Below are 19,856 nucleotides of genomic sequence, written 5' to 3' on the forward strand. Positions count from 1 at the left end.
AATAAATCAACCTACTGTATCCTAAGACTTGTGTTTAGTCTTATAAAATCAAAAGAGTAACTCAAAAGCTGTTGCCTTTAAAACAAAACAAGGATAGAAATTTTGAAAGAATTTTATTAGAGGAACACTCTGAGCCAAAAAAACTTTATTCAACAGAAGTCTTCAAAAGAAGGAAAAGCAGGGGGTGGGGGCAGCTGGCAAAGCCTTGCCAAGAAAAGGTTTATCTACAAATAACTACCACACATCACCAAAGGATAAATAAAGTTAGCTCTGAAACTTCTGAGAGAAAGTCTGCTCAGGTAACACCAGGTTTTTATTTATAAACTAAAATGGTTTGGGGCCATTAAAATTTTTCACATCAGGGGCACCTGGGTGGCTCAGTCGGTTAAGCGACCAACTCTTGATTTTGACTCAGGTCATGACTCACGGTTCATGAGTTTGAGTCCAGCATCTGGCTCCATGCTGGCAGCGCTGAGCCCGCTTGGGGATTCTCTCTACATATCCCTCTGCCCCTACCCTGCTTGCACGTGCTCTCTCTCAAAATAAATAAACATTAAATAATTTTTTTAAATAAAAAGTATTGAAAAAAATTTTTTCACATCAAATGCAGCTGAGCACTATGAAAACATTCACAACAACAAATTTTGCCCATGACAGAAATTCGGGTATAAGTCAAGGAGAATGACCTAAAGTCCATCTTTTTTCTAAACTGAAGTATAGTTGACTAAAGTCAATCATTTTTTAAAAAACACAAGCACTGATGTAATTTTTTGAACCCAAATTGTTAAAATGGTCCCCCAAATCTACATCTATTAAAAACCTCTAGTTTATTTTTATTAGTATATTACGTGAAAAAGCCTTGATCAACACTCAGCTCTGTTTGAGCCTAGTTTTAGCAGCTGTTATTCGCAAAGTTTCCTAACATAAAAGCAAGTTGAACTAATGAAAATTGATGTGCCCATTAGAAAGTGATTTAAGAAAACTTAATAGTGCTACTCATTCTTAACAATCTGCACTGTGGAACCTATTTAAAATTAACCTCAAATGGGGAAAAACAAGTATTTATCAAGAAACTCATATACAAATGGGTAAACCAAACTGTAATCTATAAATTATTTCTCTTACTATGGAGAGGAATTACACAAATGTTAGATAAATATGCTTCAGATTCCGGACCGTTTCTGAAAATTTAAGGCACCCTTGAAAAATTTTATCAGTGGACAATTACCCAGCTCCTGCCTCCAAGCTGGGAACACTGCCTTCAATTCTGCACACCCAGCAAGCCTTCCCAACTCTCAAAAAGAACCACAAGTCAGAGTGAAGGCAGAGGGACCCCATTCTACCTCACAAAATCCCAGCAGGTCAAATAATTAGGAGTGAGGACATTTAAGAAGCCTCCTCTCCATCCCTCCCATTCTCCCCAGGCAGGGAAGACAGCGCTAGAGCAGGCCTGCAGTGGCTTACCACCAGACTGACTTCCAGGCTCTGCCACTTCTCCAGGCCATGAGCCCTCACATACTCGAGCATTTACTGAGGCCCTACTATGTGCACGACACCGCTCCAGGCACTGGGGATACAGTGATGAATGAAACAGACACAATTCCTGTTCTTGAGGAGCTTCCAACCTAACGGGAGAAAAAGCTCATGCTTTTACCTTGTAGGTAAGATGCTCCAATACAAAGAGATTTCCTGGAAACAGGCACTGACAAAGCGCAAGTCGTTATCGCTATGGGTTTGGGAGTCAGACTGACCTAGATATGCATCTTTGTTCTCAGTAATTACCAGTTGAGTGAATGGCACTTACTAATCTACGCCTCAGTTTCTTTGAACCCTGTGCCTCAGTTTCTTCAGTCCAGTGGGGAGGCCTAAATCCATAAACCACAGTACCTGGCACAGCTTGAGTCTCACTCAGGAACTGCAGCTATCCGCTCGGCACCAGTCTGGGCACCAGTCAGAAAGAAGCATTTTATCTTCTGGTGAAATTCTTCATACTGCCCTACTGTCAGTGAAAAAAGCAAACTTTTGCTCCTCAAAATACCACAGTTACAATATTTTTCAAAAATAGTACTTACCTTCCTGCTGCTCTGACCCCAACTCTCAAAGTCCTGGCAACAAACTAAGAGGGCTGCCCTGTGTCCTTCAGAGGGAAGGTCAAGGCTCCTCCCATTTCCCTGCTCACCACTCCCTCCCCTTCGGCCCCTAGCTGAAGGAAGATGAGCCAGGACAAGGCTGAAGAGGGGGACTGCCTCACATTATGAAGCACAGGGATGTGGCTGCATTCTCTGCTACTCTGAGACTCAGGGGCAGGACAGGTCTTTGGGAGCACGAGAGAGGGACCACTTTTGACTTCCCTGCCCAGGTTACCGCAACCTGCAGCACTTGAGTCTGGGAGCCGGGCCAGCTCTCCTCTGCCAGTTCTCAGGCATCCACCTCTAGGACCTGGGGGGTGGGGTAGGGGAAGACTCTGGGATTCCCAGGTTCCCCATCGTAATTACCATCTTGCTAGTACCTAATCCCAAAATTATTTCTAAAACGAAAATTTAGATTTTTTTTCCAGGTAATATCTAGATCTAATTCTGCACTCAAAAAACTATCCCATTAACACTCTTTGCAACTACCAATTTGAAAAAGCACATATCAGACCGTGGTCCAGACACAAGGGACATAGTCAAACAGTTTAAAAAAAAAAAAAAAGTGACAGCATCTAGGAATGAATCCTAGAAACAGACTCAGTAAATGTAGAGGCCTGTATCCAAGACAGTCGCTGGCAGCACTGTCCACAGGCATCCACCTGGAAGTAGCCCACGTATTCTGCATTACGGGATTCATTAAATAAATTACACAGGAACATCTACATCATGGCCATTTCAAAGATCAAGGTACATTTCATCAAACCTAGGATGTCATTTATAAATCATATCATTATTTTATACCTGCTAAGAGAAACTCTGCCATATAATGACGACCTGCCATCACACGCTATATCCCAATTTTAGGCTCCCTTCAGCCTCTTGCCTGTCTCATTTCTCTGTCTGTCTAGGGCACAGATCACCCTTGAAACAAGTCCCTGTGTTCCCTTTTCTCTCATTTCACTTTTTCTAGCAGTTGCCCATATTTAAGATCCACTGTTTGGATGAAACCATCCTGGGCCCCTTCAGTTCCCAGAGCCTGTCGTGAGCTCCTGCAGCCTCCAGCGCCATTGCTTTTTGTTAGCTTCCCTTTCTGCATGAACTGCAAGTGCGCAGCAACAGGCTGGCCCCATCTTCACATGCACCGCAGTGCACAGTACAAGGCCACAAGGCCACACCACCACCACCACCACCACCACCACCACCACCACCACCACCACCAAACACATCGGTCAGGAACTGTTCTAAGGACTTCACAAGTACTGACTCATTTACACCTCACTGTAACTCCAGGAGATAGCTAATGCTGCCTCTCCCATTTTCAGACAGGGTAAAATGGGGAAAACAGAGGCTGTGTGACTTAGAGATTAATGACTAGTAAGTGGCAGAGGCAGGAACGGAACCCAAGCAGTCTGGATAGAGTCCTTGTTCTCAACATCTATGCTACAATCCCCCTCTTAATGACTGCTACATACATGGCAAACATTTAAAAATTTGCTTTAACTTTTAATTGAAAATATAATACACATATACAGTGAAAAGGAAATCACACAAAAGAGTATGTGAGAAAAAGCTAGTTCAGTCTAACAGCCTAGATTTCTTGGGCTTCATCCCAAAGGCAACCACTGTTTCTTTTCTATCATTCCAGGAATTTTTTTCTACACTTAGAAACCTATTTCATGGGGCGCCTGGATGGTTCAGTTAGTTAAGAATCCAACTCTTGATCTCAGCTCAGGTCTTGATCTCAGGCTTATGAGTTCAAGCCCCATGTTGGGCTCCGTGCTGGACATGAAGCCTACTTAGAAAAACAAAAAACAAAACATTTCATGTGTACCTCTCTCTCTCTCTCTCTTTTTTTTTTTTTTTTTTTTTCACACAAATGGGCCCATATACAGTGTTCTGCATCTTGCCTTTTTCACTGAATGGCATTTCTCCAAGCTTGATGCATATCTGCACCTGCACCCTTTTTTATTCAATGCTAAGATACACATATTTTCACATTTTAACCCAAGATGGTTCATAAAGTCAGAGGATCTTGATGGGCGTGGACTTCATCAGGAAATACATGAGTCAGAAAGGCTTTTAAATGTACAAAAGATACCAAGTGTTAGCCTTGCAGAGATGTGCAGACTGAATCACCCACCAGGCAGAGACCAACCAGCTGACCTTCCACATGTTACTTCTCCTGTAATATACCTCTCTACTTCATGGGGTTGTTGTAAAGACTAAACAAGGTAATATACACAAGACACATGGCACCAAACCTGGCTACCACAGTGAGTCTAAGGGATTAACATAATACCTGACACATTGTTAGTGCCCAATAAGTTACATATTGTTCTTAATTGTTTCTTCAAGAGCTGGCTCCACTTTCCTCTCCAATCTCATTTCCCTCTACTTCCTTATTCGTACCTGCCTACCCTTTACCCTAAAACTCTATAGCTCACATACCTCAGCCTGCTCACCTCTACACCTTTGTGCCTGTCACGGCCCTCCCTAAAAGTCCTTTCCCCTCACTGTGGTGCCGAACTAACGTTCTCCCACAGTATGCAGCTCAAGCCCATCCTCCAGGGAATCTTCCCTGACAACTGCAGGTGGATTCTCTGGAGGAACGGTTTGGGAAAATTGTATCTATCATGGCTACCCCTTTTGGTTCTAGGTTTTGTCAGTGCACCCGGGAGCAAGCTGGTCCAGGGCAACTGATTCAGGTCACCTAAACTCAAAGATGACTATGTACGAACCAGAGGGCTAGTTACTAAATTTATAAATACCCATGAAAGCTAATATTTACTGAGCACTTACCAGATGCCAGGCAGCAAAAAGGAAAGTACTACTATTATCCCCATTCTACAGAAGGGCAAACAGAGATTAGCCAGCACCCGAAGACCAGGATCTGATCCAAGCAGTCTGCATATGGAGCTCTCAGCCATTCATAATCTCTCGTTGGCAGGAAATCTCCATGTGAAGCCATGTTCTAATCAGAAGGTATCAGGAGAATGGAAGCAAAGGAAGGGAAAGATTCTCCTGGGTAGGGGCATCAACAGAGATGCACCCATCTGCTTGATGGCTCACTGAAGGACTGCACACAGCTCCTCTGGCCAGAGTCCCCAGGCAGTCCTACAGACATATCACCAAATTCCTCTCTTGGATTCACCACCCCAATTTCCACAGACAGCATCCCAACCCTCTCCTAGAAATGCAGTCTTTCTTCTGAGGATACAAAATTAAGTTTAAGCAATTCTGGCTACAAACACATTCCAATCATGCCTTCTTGGGGTTATAGCTGGGTCATTTTGGTTGAACTTAAAGTTTTCCCTGAAATTCTCCAAACTACACTTACAAAAATGTCTCTTGGTTTACATCTTTTCTATAGACAGCTCTTTTATTCTCATTTCATTCACAGATGATCACTGATTCGTTCAACAAACACTTGATTGTTCCCAGAACACTGTGTTCTAGGTCCTGGAGATAATAGCAGTGAACAGGACAGGCAAGATCTCTGAAACCTGGTGGAGCTTATCATGTGTCCCCCACTTCTAGGCACTTATGACACTTTATGGCAATTGCTTATTTGGCCTTCTTGTTCAGGCTGTGCCTTTCAGCTCTGTATTCCAATTTTCCACAACAGTAACTGGCCCACACTGTGAGTACTTCATAAATGTGAGTTGACTAAATTAATCAATAAAAGCACTGGGTCTCATCTTTCTCATCCAGGGTGGGACCAGATTATGTCTGAAGTCCCTAAGAGTAAACATACAAAATCTAAATCATGTTAAAGGGACAGAAAGCAAACCGCAAATACAACTCCAATCAAGAAGGAAAATGGAGAGATAGGTCCTTACAGTCATGAAAGACAGGCCACCTTGGGAAGCAGTGAAGGGCTCCCTCACCTGGAGAAAGCACAGACTGGAGAACATGACCAGGGGTCTGTTGGAGGTATGGAAATGACTTGCAGTAAAGTCTGAGTTGGGGTCAATGTATGGAGACAGGAGTGAGGGGGTGAAGTGGTTCTCTGCCTATATCTCATACTGGATGAGTGCAAAGAAGCACTGTTTTGGGGGAAAAGAGGTAGAGGCATGAAGCTAGGCCTTGGAAAATGCTCATAGACAGATGTGGGACGAGCACCAACAAAGACAAGTGAAAAACCACAGTCACAAAGTTTAAGAAAAGGACTACAATAGCTCCAAGTCAAAAAGGCCAACCAAGAGGAGACTGACAACAGCAAGAAAATCTGGCTTACCATGCCAAATATTTATGGTCAAGGTCAAGGGAAATGAGTAAGCAGCAGCCACTGCATCTATCGATTGGGCCTCAAGAGCAGTTTCAATAGAAATAAACAGATTTGAAACACAACCCCTCACTCATTCAGGCTCTTAGTGAACTTATACTAAGAGAAAAAGGCACCCCCCCCCCTTCCCCGGCCCCACCATAACTCCAAAGTAAAGCTATTCCTTATTCAAACCAACATTCTTCGTCCAGAGAGGAAGGTCATCATTTTCCACTAAGGACGAAGTCTCAGGAGGGAAAGAAAGAGACTGGGCACCCAACCCATGGGATGCCCCAGCCGACTAGCTCTTACATATGATTATTTTCCTACAGTCTTGGAAGCACCACTTGACATAAAGCTTCTGGTGTATTAGGCTCCGGGATTGAAATAGAATAAACATTTAGTAAGATTTCAGCAGAATCATATGCAACTTGTTTAAATTTCTTTTTTAAAGGATGCTTAAAACATGCTGTCTTCCAAAAATCCAGAGATAATTTTAGATTGAAAAATCAAGGCTTGCCAAGGGAATCTGAGAGCTTTTCTATCTTGGTCTCCAATGCTAACCTACGTATTCGTGTGCAAAAATAGAGGAAGATTAGAATCTCAAATGCCAGACTGAAAAGTTGCCACAACAAACCTGAACTCTTCATATGGAGTTTGTTATCCTGTCAGCAAGAAAGCAATGAAACAATAAACTAAACTTTTCATTTTTAAAGAGAAAAAGAAAAGAAAAAAAAAACCACACCCAAACACGAAATATTTCCTAGCCTTGTAAAGGAAAATTATTAAGAAAAAAGAAAAGATACTGTGAACGAAATTTAAAAACGGTCTTCACAAAATCTACATATCAAATTTGTGAGTAGTGTCTTATAAACACATACTGAGAACTTCAGATCTAAAATATGATAAAATGGCAGTCATAGCTTATTCAATAAAACTGGGTCAACTAACCATTTGGAAAATATTTTCTATCTCACACCAAAACGAAATTTTGAGTAGCAATTTTTAAACCGAAATTTAAAAAATAATCATAATAAAACCATGAAATGAGAAGCAAAATGAATGGAAGTTTTTATAACACCGGGACGGAGAAGAATTTTTCCAACTTGTCAATAAAGGAAACAAATATAACCGATTTTTTACACGAAGGTTACCTTTGACCTCATTTGTAAATTTATCCTAAACCAATCAGACGATTCCTTTGGACAAAATTATCTTGTGATGTGACCAACTGGGAACAATCTACCTATGTACCAGCAGGGCTTTAAATTACGGTGTGCAATCAAGTCCACAGAAGTGACAATACAAGTGAAATGCGTTGTATTTACTGACATAACCAAAATGTTAGCAATGATCGTCACTGAGTGGCAGGCTGGCGGATGACTGTCATTTGAAAAAGTATTGTCACAACACTTTTTGTGTTGTCTTGAATGTGAGGAGAATGAATTGCTTTTATAATGGGGGTGACGGTGCGGGAACAAGCTTTTTTCAAATCGGGGTCCCCCAACCTGAGTGTTCACCTGGCAAATTTTGTGAGGAGTATGAACAGAATTCTTATCATGCCAACCAGGCGTGCTTCTTTGCTCGCACCGCGCGGAGCAGGAAGACACACCCCTGACCCTGCACTCGCCCCACAGGCGTGGGTCCCTTCAGCCCCCAGCCCTGCCGGGTCCCCGCAGAACCTCCCCCGGCCCGACTGCGCCAGCAGGCTCCGCGGGGCCGGAAAATCGTGTCCCTCGGTGGCCCCGCACGGCCGCGAAGGTGCGCGCAGCCGGCCAGGCAGCCGCGGGGCGGCGTGAGGGCCGCGTCCCCAGCCAGTCTCGGCGGACCCCGGACGCCCACAGGCCGCCGTGCCTCCGCGGACCGCTCCGCCGGCTTCCGGGAACGGGCGCCGGCGCCAGCCCGACCTCCCCGGCCCCGGGGGCCCGAGGGAGCGCCCCCCTCCCCTCCCGTCCAGCGTCTGCGGAGTACCCCGGCGCCCCCCGTCCCGGGCACGAGCCATGAGGCCCCTCCGGGCTTCCGTCCGCCCGGCCAGCGCCCCCAGAGCCCGGCGTCCTCCACAGCGGACGGGCAAGGGGCGGGAGCCCACGGCCCCGCGCCCCGCGGCCCCGAGCGGAGCGGCTGTCCGCGAGCTCGTCCAGTCGCCAGTCCCGGCCCGCAGCCCACCGGCCACCCACCAGCCAGCCCGCCTGCGCCACGGAGTGCCCGCTCGCGCCCGTTCCTCACCTGCGACGCGCCCCGGCCCCCAGCACACCGCCCGGACCGGCTGTGTACACCGGAAGTGACGTCTCCAGGCCGGCCCCGCCCCCGCCCCAGGCGGACGCCAGAGTGGAGGCGGACCCGGGGGCTCGGAGCTGATCCCCGCTGCGCGAGCCGGGAGGGGGCGGCCCTGAGCTTCCTACCCCAGGCACCGAGGACCTCCCTGTGGGACGGCTAGGGTGGGGGCTAAAGACAGTCGGCCAGAGCCTGCAGGGCCACCCCTATCCTCCACTGTGGCTTGGCCTGTGGGCGGGAGGGGTTAGCTACGTCCTCACAGACTTATTATTGAAATAGATTACTCAAATAATGAGTGCTTACTGGATGCCACGTCCTGACAGGCACTGTAGGAACAGGGTAATGCCCTCACTCTCATTGGTTTATTCTCTAGTGGAAACACAATAAAATTGCCACAAATACGCACGATGAGATAGTGCCAATTGTGACAAGTGGTAGGAGGGGAAAGTGAAAGAGGGAGGGGGAGAGTTCCCTGACCTAGTGTAGGAGGGTGATCAGGGAATTATTTGCCCAGGAAATAGAACAGGAGTTGAGGCCCTAAAGGAGAGAAGGAAGAAACAACTTAGAGAAGCAGAGAGGAAAGCATGTTAGGGCAGAAGAAACAGCAGGTGTCTTCAATGTGTGTTCGAGAAACTAGGATAGTAAGATTTTGACTGAGAGCAGTGGGAAACTAGTAAATTTAAAGCGAGGGATGATTTTACCATGCTTGTGCGTTTAAAGGGATTGCCTGGACTACAGTTGCAGAGAAGGACTATAGAGGGGGAGGCAAAAGGGGATGTAGATTTCTACACCCATGTTCATAGCAGCCTTTTTCATAATAGTCAAAAAGGTGGAGGCAGCCCAAGTGTTATTTGATGGATGAGTAGATAAAATGTGGTATATCCATGCAATGGAATACTATTCAGCCTTAAAAAGGAAGGAAATTCTGACATGCTACAAATGTATGAACCATGAAGCATTATGCTAATAAGCCACTCACAAAAGGACAAATATTTTATAATTCTACTTATAGGAGATACCTAGAATAAGCAACTCGTAGAGACAGGAAGTAGAATGGTAGTTGCCAGGGAATGGGGCGAGGGGAGCATGGGGAGTTTATATTTAACGGATATAGAGTTTCAGTTTCGGAAGATGAAAACTGCTGGAGATGGATGTGGTGATAGTGCACAACCACCCCAAAACTATACAATTAAAAATGGTTAAAATTGGAAATTGTATGTATATTTTAGATAGCTATCAGGAAACTATTTCAATTGTCCAAGCAAAAAACAATTCTGATATAGATCAGGGCCTCCACATTTTTCTTATTGTTCTTGAACTTCTATCAGCAAAAGTTTGACTACTATCTAGATTTCATTAATACATACAAAAATACCTCATTCTAATATGCTTCCCTTTATTGCACTTTTCAGATCCAGCATTTTTTACAATTTGTAGGTTTGTGGCAACTCTGCATTGAGCTAGTTATTGGCATTATTTTTTCTAACAGTATTTGTTCACTCTGTATCTCTGTGCACTTTTGGTAATTCTCCCAATATTTCATGTTTTTGCATTATTATTGTATTTGTTATGATAATCTATGATTAGTGATTATGATTCAGTGAAAACGCAGATGATGCTTAGCATTTTTTAGCAATACAGTATTTTTAAATTAAGGTATGTACATTGTTTTCTTTTTTTTTTAATGTTTATTTTTGAAGGAGAAAGAGACAGAGTGTGAGTGGGGGAGCAGGCAGAGAGACAGAGGGAGACACAGAATCTGAAGCAGGCTCCAGGCTCTGAGCTGCCAGCACAGAGTCTGACGTGGGGCTTGAACCCACAAACTGCGAGATCATGACCTGAGCCGAGGTCGGACGCTCAACAGACTGAGCCACCCAGGCACCCCTGTACATTGTTTTCTTAGACATAATGCTGTTGCACACTTAACAGACTACAGTATTATTGTAAACAAAACTTAAAAAGAACTTTAATGTTTATTTTTGAGAGAGAGAGTGTGAGCAGGGGAGGGGCAAAAAGAGAGGGAGACATAGAATCAAGAGCAGGCTCCAGGCTCTGGACTGACAGCACAGAGCCCACGCGGGGCTCGAACCCACAAACTGTGAGATCATGACCTGAGCTGAAGTCAGACACTTAACTGACTGAGCCACCCGGGCGCCCCTAAACATAACTTTTATATGCACTGGAAAACCAAAAAATTCACTTGACTCACTTTATTGCATTATTAGCTTTTTTACAGTGGTCTGGGACCAAATCTGGAATATGCCAAGGAATGCCTATATATATCCACTACACTACTAACATACTATTTACATTATGAAACATAAATAATTTTAAAGGATTAAAAAGAAAATCTATATAGAAGTTCTGACATTTTCTTCCTGTACTCTAGTAGATGGCTTTCTTATACCCGTGGGTATGTGAACCTCATGTGGAAAGCCACTCACAGACTGAGGTAGTGGCAGTGGGGAACAAAGCAGATGGAAGTCACTGATGAAATGGATATGGAGGATCAGGAAGAGAATGGAATCCTAGATTTCTCCCGGGTCTCTGGGATGAACCATTGTAGTGGTGACACAGTGCTGGAAAGTCTCGAAGACAGAAAGAAGGCCATGAGTTCCACTGTAAACATGACATCAAGGAGGATGCACTGAGGAGGCAACTGGGGATGGAGGGTCTGCAGCTGGAGATGTCATTGGAGCTTAGGTTCATTGAAGCTGTGGGTAGGAGCTGAAGGTGAGTTTAGATTGAAGGGAGGCTTTTTGGTGACTTTTTTTTTTTTTTAAAGTAAGCTCTATGCCCGACGTGGGGTGTGAACTCAGAACCCTAGCATCAAGAGTCGCATCCATTGACTGAGCCAGCCGGGTGCCCTGGTGTTTGGTTTTTTAAAATGGAAGAGAGTTAGGGGCGCCTGGGTGGTTCAGTTGGTTAAGCATCTGACTCCTGATTCTGCTTAGGTGGTTATCTCATGGTTCATGGGTTCGAGCCTGTGTAGGGCTCTGAACTGACAGCATGGATCCTGCTTTGGATCCTCTCTCTCCCCCTCTGCCCCTCCTCATGTGCACCCAGGTGCGTGCACACGCTCTCTCTAATTAAACATTAAAACATTTTTTCTTAAATAAGGTGGAAGAGATTTACACACATTTCAATGTCAGAGAGGAGGATCCAGTTGACAGAAACAGGCTGAGTATACAGGAGAGACATGATGGTCATTTTGTGAGGTTCTGCAAAGGCTCGAGGGGATGTAAAATGCTTTGCAGCAAAGAGAGAGGGAAGCTTGGGGACAGAGGTGTGAGGAAAGTGGGAAAGGTGTGAAAGCAGAAAGGGGAGTTGAAAGGAGAAATTTGGGAGAATTTACAAATTGCATGGAGAATCTATTTCAGGTTGCTAATTATCCATTCAGAGTAGAGCCCTCTTTCCTGTTAAGTGACTTGCCCCAGCAGCTTTCAGGTAAAGGTGAAGAAGGTGAAGCAAGGATTCATCTGGCAGTTGAGTAACAGAGCCAAAAGTGTTACTGACATGATGGGCCGTGGATCCCAAGCTTTTTCAAGCGAGAAGAGGAAGCATGTGAGGCGGAAAGGACAGCTGGTTTGGAGGAAGTGTCCCTGGGTGCTGGTGTCACCTTACCTGTGTAGGCTGGAGAAGGACCAGGGATGATGGCTGGCTTCTATGTGGCCAAGTGTGGTTCCTGCCATCTCAGAACAAGCCCATCCACCATTCGGAGGTGCTCCTAGCTCCTGAGACAGGCCCCAGGCTCCAGTGGCTATGCCTGGAGGCACTTGGTAAACATTGGATGGGACTTGAAAGAGGCTCCCTCCCTACTTGCCAGGCTCTGACCCATGCACTTAACCACTGCTGCTCACTTCACTCTGAACCCCATGGTCCCAGATAGTGTGTCGGAAACAACTTATGCCTGGGCCCTTTCCATAGACTTTAATCCAGGACCAGGAGGTTCTAGAGACCCATTCAGCCATGCATGCAGTTCTGTTTTGTTTTCTTTTTATTGAAGTATCATTAACATGCAGTGTTATATTAGTTTCAGCTCATTTGTGCAGTTCTTATTTGGGCTCAGTGTGAACCTTGCCAACCTTGGGGCCCTTTTGGTGGCCTCTGAGCACTAGGCCGTCTTGGGCTTTTCAAGCTTACCTGAGGATATTTTGCACTGTGCACATATCAAATCTGCTTTGCGAATAGTATATCTACAGCTATCATACCTACCTCCTAGAGGTCTGAACTATTGTTTGCATTCATCAAACACTCATACATATGGAGAGGAAAGAAAAAAAACACCCATGTACCCATCACACACATTTGAGATATCTGTCAAGTCGTGTCACCTCTTTATTCCAAGCTCCCTTAGAGTGTCAAGAAAAGAGGGTGGAGTCCACAGGGTCTAGAGATGGAGGCCAGGCCCTCCTGGAGTCCCCATGTCTTCAGGGAGGGAAGCTGTGACCCTGCAGCTCTCCAGAGAGGTCTGTGATTGGACCCTTAACATGCACATAGGGATAGGATGGCACCCCAGAGACCACCAGACTAACACCTCAGTTTGCCACTGAGGCCAAGAAGGCCCAGGCCGGGGAGCAGGGTCTCTCCCTGAATCACCTGATCCCCTGTGTATCTGGTTAGAGGCACAGCTGGTTGGAGCCAGACCCCATGCAAGGGATGAGAACCTCAGAGGTCGTCACTGCAGGAAATGAGCAGAATGAGACTTCAGGAGCTCCTCAGTGACGGAACAGCTCTGCATTAGTGAGATGGGCGAGATGCACCTTGACCTTGGCATGAGATGCCTCCCCCTTCACTGAGAGAGAAAAGCAGATTTGCTATGGCTAGCTTTTTATGAAGGCTTCACATTCCTAATGTGACAGGCCGCAGAATACAAACATCCACACAGAGGGGCTCATGAGGAATGAGAACTGATTTTTTTTTAAGCAGCCAAAATTATTACTGTTGGCTTGTGTATTCTTCATGGCAGAAGCCAGGGCTCCCAGGCTGGGCTTTCACATGTTAGTTTTAGTGGGCATGTCTGAAAGAAGAGCCTTCAGGGAAGGAGTTGTCACAGCCAAGTTTTGGAGGTGGGGCAGGAGCAATGGCATTGGTTTGGAAAGGGTACCTTTGCTCCTCTACCTTACTGGTCTCCCCTGGGCAGAGTGTGAAAGCTGCAATATGGGCTGTGAGCCCCAGGAAGGGTAACTGCATTCCAGAATCCACAGGATTGGGAAGCGAGTCTGGAGAGGGCTGGCCAGACGTTCTGGACACAGAGCAACCGGCTGTCTGCTGCTGGGCATGGAGAGAGGCTGTGGCAAGGCCAGTCCAGTCTAGCTTGAGTGGCGTGGCCCAGGCAGGAAAGGGGGTAAGGGCAGTGTGAGTCATGTGTTAAAGGGGAAACTTCTCCCCCAGTCTCTGGATTGCCTCCCTGAGGAAGTCATTGCTCACTCCTCCCTTTCCCCTGTGTGTAAGCATCTGAGCATCCTGTTGTCCTTTCTTCACTGGCTGGAAATGGTTGTACTGTGGCCAAGGGGCCCTTACCAGGAAGAGCCATCTGCTGCTGTCTCACTACCTCTAAGATCCCAGGTTGCCTTTCATTGTTCTGAGGGGCTGGGGCTGGCCAGGGGCCTGGGAGAAACCTGATGGGTGGGCTGGACCCCAGGAGTCCAGGCTCCTTCCCCTGTAGGCAGGACAGAATACCTGGTACCACCTCAGGGAACATGGAAGATACAGGCAGGAGGAGCTGCTGGGGGACTCCCTGGGGGCTCTCTGGGGTTTGGTGAAACAGAGGTGTCCAGATTATGTGGAAGAGGTGTTAGGGAGAGCAGCTGGATAGACTAGGGACCACCCTAGAGGCTAAGCCCACCACAGTGATCAGCCGTGAAGGTCTACACAGTGGAAAGGGATATATCCCAGGCCCTACAGACTTCCAGGGGTCCAAGGGCTTATGGGCAGGAAAGGAAGGTGTGTTGGGGTGGGAACAAGGCAAGGCTCTGGTATTGGTGAAGCCATAGGTGCTGTGGCCTTCAGGTCAGGTCATCCTGAAAGCCAGGGGCAGCTCCAGTCCATTTCATAGCTGACAGAACCAAGGCCTTACTCTCCTCAGGTTCCAGTATATGGACCTGGCCACGGGCACTGCCCTAGCTCAGAAGGTCTCTGCTTGGTTCTCGTCTGGCAAGATGTGTCTCTCAGGAATTGCAAGTGAATAGTTGCAGTCAACTCCGTGGCCTCGTAAAAAGTACGGACTTGAACACTTGTTGGGAGTTCTGAACAATTAAATTTATGAGCATCCCCCTCAGATTTGTAAACCCACCAGGGGCCAAGATTGAGGGGAATGAGAGACCTTCTCGGGTCCATCTGGCTGAAGAAAGCAGAACTCTGTCCCGCTTCCTGAGTGCGGGTGACTTTCTTTTGGTTATCAAAACGTAATAACCCCAACTCCTTGTCACAGAAACAAGAGGGGATTTATTAGCCCTAACAAAAAGAACACTGTGGCCACTAGAATGGCTGTCCTTGGCAGCTGTCCTGATGCCCGGGAGTAACTTACAGACTGCTATCCTGTGGCTTGTCTGCTCCCTCACACAGTGGGAAGGAGAGTCTCGGGAGCTGGGTTTTCATTTCTTCAAAACACGGTGCCAGATTCCTCCAACCTGACAACTCTGAAGTTGCTGTATGGCTCCACGTAGAGATCTTTACATGTGGTTATCCCCAGTTACAGTCTGGTTAGAGCATTTCAATTGGGTCTTCTTCAACTGTTAGCAAGCAGGAGCAGTAAACTGCCACTGGCTTAATTTCTAGTGGTGATGGCAACCTGTGAGACCTTGGGGACTGGTCACAGAACCCAGACTCCCTTCCAAAGAGGTCTGGGCTACTCAACTCATGGCGGATGTAGGTGCTGGAGGGCAGGACCACATAAGCATCAGATAGCTGGCTGCCTCCCATGTGCAATTCGGGGAAGCAGATGTTCCAGCCAGGTCAGAGAGCAGTGTGTTTGAGTGACGAAAGGCAAGAGGGGTTTTCTCCTCCTGCCGCCCCCACTCACTCCACTGGGAGAGATGGGCCCAGAGCCCAGAACCCCCAGCCTTCTCACTGCCTGGCAGTGTTGCGCCTAACCTTAACCCTAACCCGCAAGCTGCCAAGTACTCATGCCTTCCATATAGGGGCAAAGCTGGGCAGAACCAAATATATTTTTAAGCTAAGTCATTAGAAATACTTGGGGAAAGGCTGAGTTTATACACTAAGATTTGGCTCTTAACCTACAATGATTTCACTTCCATGAAACATTGCTGGTAAAGGGCAAAACAATGAAGCCTCATCAGTCTACACTGCTCCAAATGAGGGTGCAAGAGCATCCAGTTCTGAGCTACCCAGTGAACACCATAAGAGGGAGCTGATGAAACTAAAAGCCACTTTTGACTTGCCATAGCTCCGAGCTTCCTACTAGAATCACCAAGGAGATTGGGCTGATTGAAAGGGAGCCAGGTGGCCTTAAAATATATGGAGAAACCCTGAAAGTACTACATCACCTCACACAGAAGCTGATCAGGTCAGTAAGAAGAAATGAGATTACCTGTGATCTCATAAAATTAGCAATTCAAGCTGTTTTCCACATCTACACAGTCACAGTCATGGGCAAATCCAAGAGCACCACGAGTCCAGAACCGGTCACAAGTTTGGCCCTCACCCAGAACAGGCCTCTGGTGGCAGAGCTCTTTAAAGCATGACCTCGTGGGCCTCCTCTTCCAGGAAGTCTTCTCTGAAATCCTCAACTGTATATCTCCCCATAGTCTTTATGCCCACAAAACTGTAAGTTTTGCCCTTTCTGGACAGTGAGCTTAGACAATGTTCATCTCATACTCAGCTGTATCTTCAGCACTGGATATGGTATACAGCAAACAGCAGGCATTCACTAAGTAGGTTCCTCATTTATTCAACACATACTGAGCACCTACTATGGGCCAGGCACTGTGCTGGGTATTGGGGATAGAGTGATGAATGAGATAAAAGTGATCCTTAACACCCATTTGGTGGGGAAAAACAGAGCTGAACACAAATCCACAAACATAAACCTAACACAAGCATGTAAGCACAATTAGAATATGTTGCAGTGAAGAAAAAAATGCTAAAATACTACTTCAAGAAGAGCTCAACACATTCTGGAAGGTCCTGGAAGGCATCTCTGAAAATGTTATGCTTAAACTGGCATTTGAAGAATGAGAAGCAATTACAGTTGATCCTTAAACAGCACAGGCTTGAACTGTATGGGTCCACTTACAGGTGAGTTTTTTTTAACAAGAGTGCTGGATTTTCTCTGGTTATTTTCTCAGTAACCTTTGCTCTAGCTTTATTGTAAGAATACAGCATATAATGCATATGACATACAAAATATGTCTTAATCAACTGTTTATGTTACTAGTGGGCTTTTGGCTAACACGAGGCTGTAAGTTTTGGAAAGTCAAAAGTTATACGTGGTTTTTTACTAGGGGGGTGGTCAGCACCCCAAACCTCCACAATGTCCAAGAGTCAACTATAGCTGGGAGAAGCTCTCCAGGTGAAAGGAACTGCCTGTACAAAGGCCCTAGACAAGGAATCTGGCTCATTTTTGGAACCAAGGGAAGGCTAAGGGAGTTCCCCAGGGACTAGATCACACAAGACAGGATGGGCAGGATGGCTCTTTCTGAAGAGAAACAGGAAGTTACTGGAAGAATGGGATGCAAAAATTTGTTTCCATAGCACTGGTGAGGGCGGTGGGGAGGAGAGGTAGAGGCAAAGGGAGTTAGCAAGGCTCTCAGGGGCCTGTGTGTGGTATCAAAGGGGCAGAGCAATGGAAAAAATCCAAGGTCCCCCTCCACGTACCTCTCATACTGACATTCAATTTACATAAAGTACACATATCTTAAGTGCACAGTTTAAATTTTCACTTATATATACAAACCACCCCAAGGTAGAATACTTTAGCAGGCCCTGCCTCCCCCAAAGATAACTAGTACTTCATCTCTATCACTATAGGTAAGTTTTGCCTGTTTTGAGTTTCAGGTAGATGAAATCCTATAGTATAGTATAGGTGAAATAGTATAGTATAGCAGTATTCTTTATGTCTGGCTTCTGTCATTCATCATGATGAGTGCCTGGGAGATTCATTTATGTTGTGTAGAACAAGTTTTAATTTTTTTACACTGTATTCCACTGATGAACATACCACTATTCGTTCTATTGTTGCTAAATATTGGAATTATTTCCAGGTTTTGGCTATTAGGATTACTATGAACATTCCTGTCTGTTGGTGGACATAAGCCAATCACTGCTATTGGGAAAATACCCAACAATGAAACTGATGGATCATAACTACATATAATATATACATATGGCTTTAGTAGACACTATACATTAGTTTTGTGGTTGTACCAATTTACACTCCCACCATTAAAGTGTGTCCATCCCACCTCCTCCACTTCCTCACCAACACTTGACATTATGGTCTTCAAAAAGTTTGTCAGTTTTGTGGGAGTAGAATGGTATCTCACTACAGTTTTAATTTGCATTTCTTTGATGACAAAATGTCAAGAATGTTTTCACATGTTCACTAGATCTGAATATTCTTACTGTCTGTTCAAAATGTTAAAAATTGAACTGTTGGGTTTAAAAAAAAAATTTGGGGGGCGCCTGGGTGGCTCAGTCAGTTAAGCGTCCGACTTCAGCCTGGGTCACGATCTCATGGTCCGTGAGTTCGAGCCCCGCGTCGGGCTCTGGGCTGATGGCTTAGAGCCTGGAGCCTGCTTCGGATTCTGTGTCTCCCTCTCTCTCTGCCCCTCCCCCGTTCATGCTGTGTCTCTCTCTGTCTCAAAAATAAATAAATGTTAAAAAAAAAAAATTAAAACAAAAAAAATAAATAAATAAAAATTTTTTTTAATGTTTAGTTTTGAGAGAGACAGAGACAGAGTGTGAGTGGGGGAGGGGCAGAGAGAGGAAGACACAGAATCTGAAGCAGGCTCCAGGCTCCAAGCTGCCAGCGCAGACTGATGCGGGGCTCGAACCCATGAACCACAAGATCATGACCTGAGCCAAAGTCAGATGTTCAACAACTGAGCCACCCAGGTGCCCTGAATTGTTGGTTTTTAAAAAATAAAACTGACTTGTAGTTCTTCATATATTCTGGATTATGAGCCCTTTGATGGCTAATATTACATAATGTTAAGTATCTTCTCCCAGGCTGTGGCCCCCATTTTCACTCTTTCAGTAGTTTTTACTCTTAATGAAGTCGTTTATCAACATCTTTTATTTTCATTTTTTGTTTGGTATCTTCTTTGCCTACCTGGTTCAAGGTCTTAAAGATATTATCCTATTTTTTTCTCAGAAATATTTTGTAGTTTTCAGTGTAGAGGTCTTACACATCTTTTGTCAGATTGTTAGGTATTTAGTTGTTTTGGTAGGGTACTATTATAAATGGTAATATTTTAACTTCTTTTATAATTAGTTGGTGATTGTTTATAAAAACAAATGATTTTTATATATGTTAATAGTAATTTTTTTAAGTTTCTCTTTTTTTTTAAAGTAATCGCTATACCCAACATGGGGCTTCAACTCACGACCCGAGATTTAGAGTTGCATGCTCTTCCTACTGAGCCAGCTAGGTGCCCTGATAATTCACTTATTAATTGTAGTAGTTTGTATACAGGTTTGTTATATCCCATCATGTCATGTTACAAATGATAGTTTTTCCTTTTTCCCAATCTTTCTACCTTTATTTTTTTTTCATGCCTTATTGCACTAGCCAGGATGGCCAACACAATGCTAAATGTAAGTGGTATTTGATACCAGTCTTAAGATAAGAATACAATATTTCACCATTATGTGTGATATTGCCTAACATTTTTGGTAAATATCCTTTATTAGATTAAGTAACTTTCTATCTATTCCTAATTTGCTGAGTTAAAAAAAAAAAATCTTTCTTTTTGAAAGGCCAAAGACTATGTGCACATCCAATTTATTCATGGTGGAAGAGTGGGGAATCAAATGTGAAAAGATGTCAGCCTGTTCCAGAAGGCACCCTGGGGCTCTTGCCAGCAATTGTTGGGGGGTGCTGCCAGTCCTTCCACCAACAGTGTGGGCTCATCATTGCCAGGTCATCTGTAGCTGGCTGTCGTTTTTTGGTAGTTGGCTGTGACAGACATTACTTGTACTAATATGTGGTTCTATATTTCCCT

The 19,856-nt window shown here is 45.1% G+C and overlaps 1 protein-coding gene across 3 annotated transcripts in view; it reads right to left on the reverse strand.

The window, feature by feature from the left end:
• Nucleotides 1–8,890, reverse strand: part of GARRE1 (granule associated Rac and RHOG effector 1) — an 86,339-nt gene extending 77,449 nt beyond the window's left edge. Inside the window, exon 1 of one of the 3 annotated variants that reach the window (XM_049621018.1) lies at nt 8,623–8,890. The gene's annotated coding sequence lies outside the window, so the exon portion shown is untranslated. Of the gene's footprint in view, nt 1–2,072; nt 3,338–8,622 lie in introns of those variants that run through there. The other 2 variants (XM_049621019.1, XM_049621020.1) reach the window with 2 other exon arrangements.
• Between the last annotated feature and the right edge of the window lie 10,966 nt (nt 8,891–19,856).

This window comes from Panthera uncia (genome assembly GCF_023721935.1).
Source record: "Panthera uncia isolate 11264 chromosome E2 unlocalized genomic scaffold, Puncia_PCG_1.0 HiC_scaffold_19, whole genome shotgun sequence".
NCBI lineage: Eukaryota > Metazoa > Chordata > Mammalia > Carnivora > Felidae > Panthera > Panthera uncia.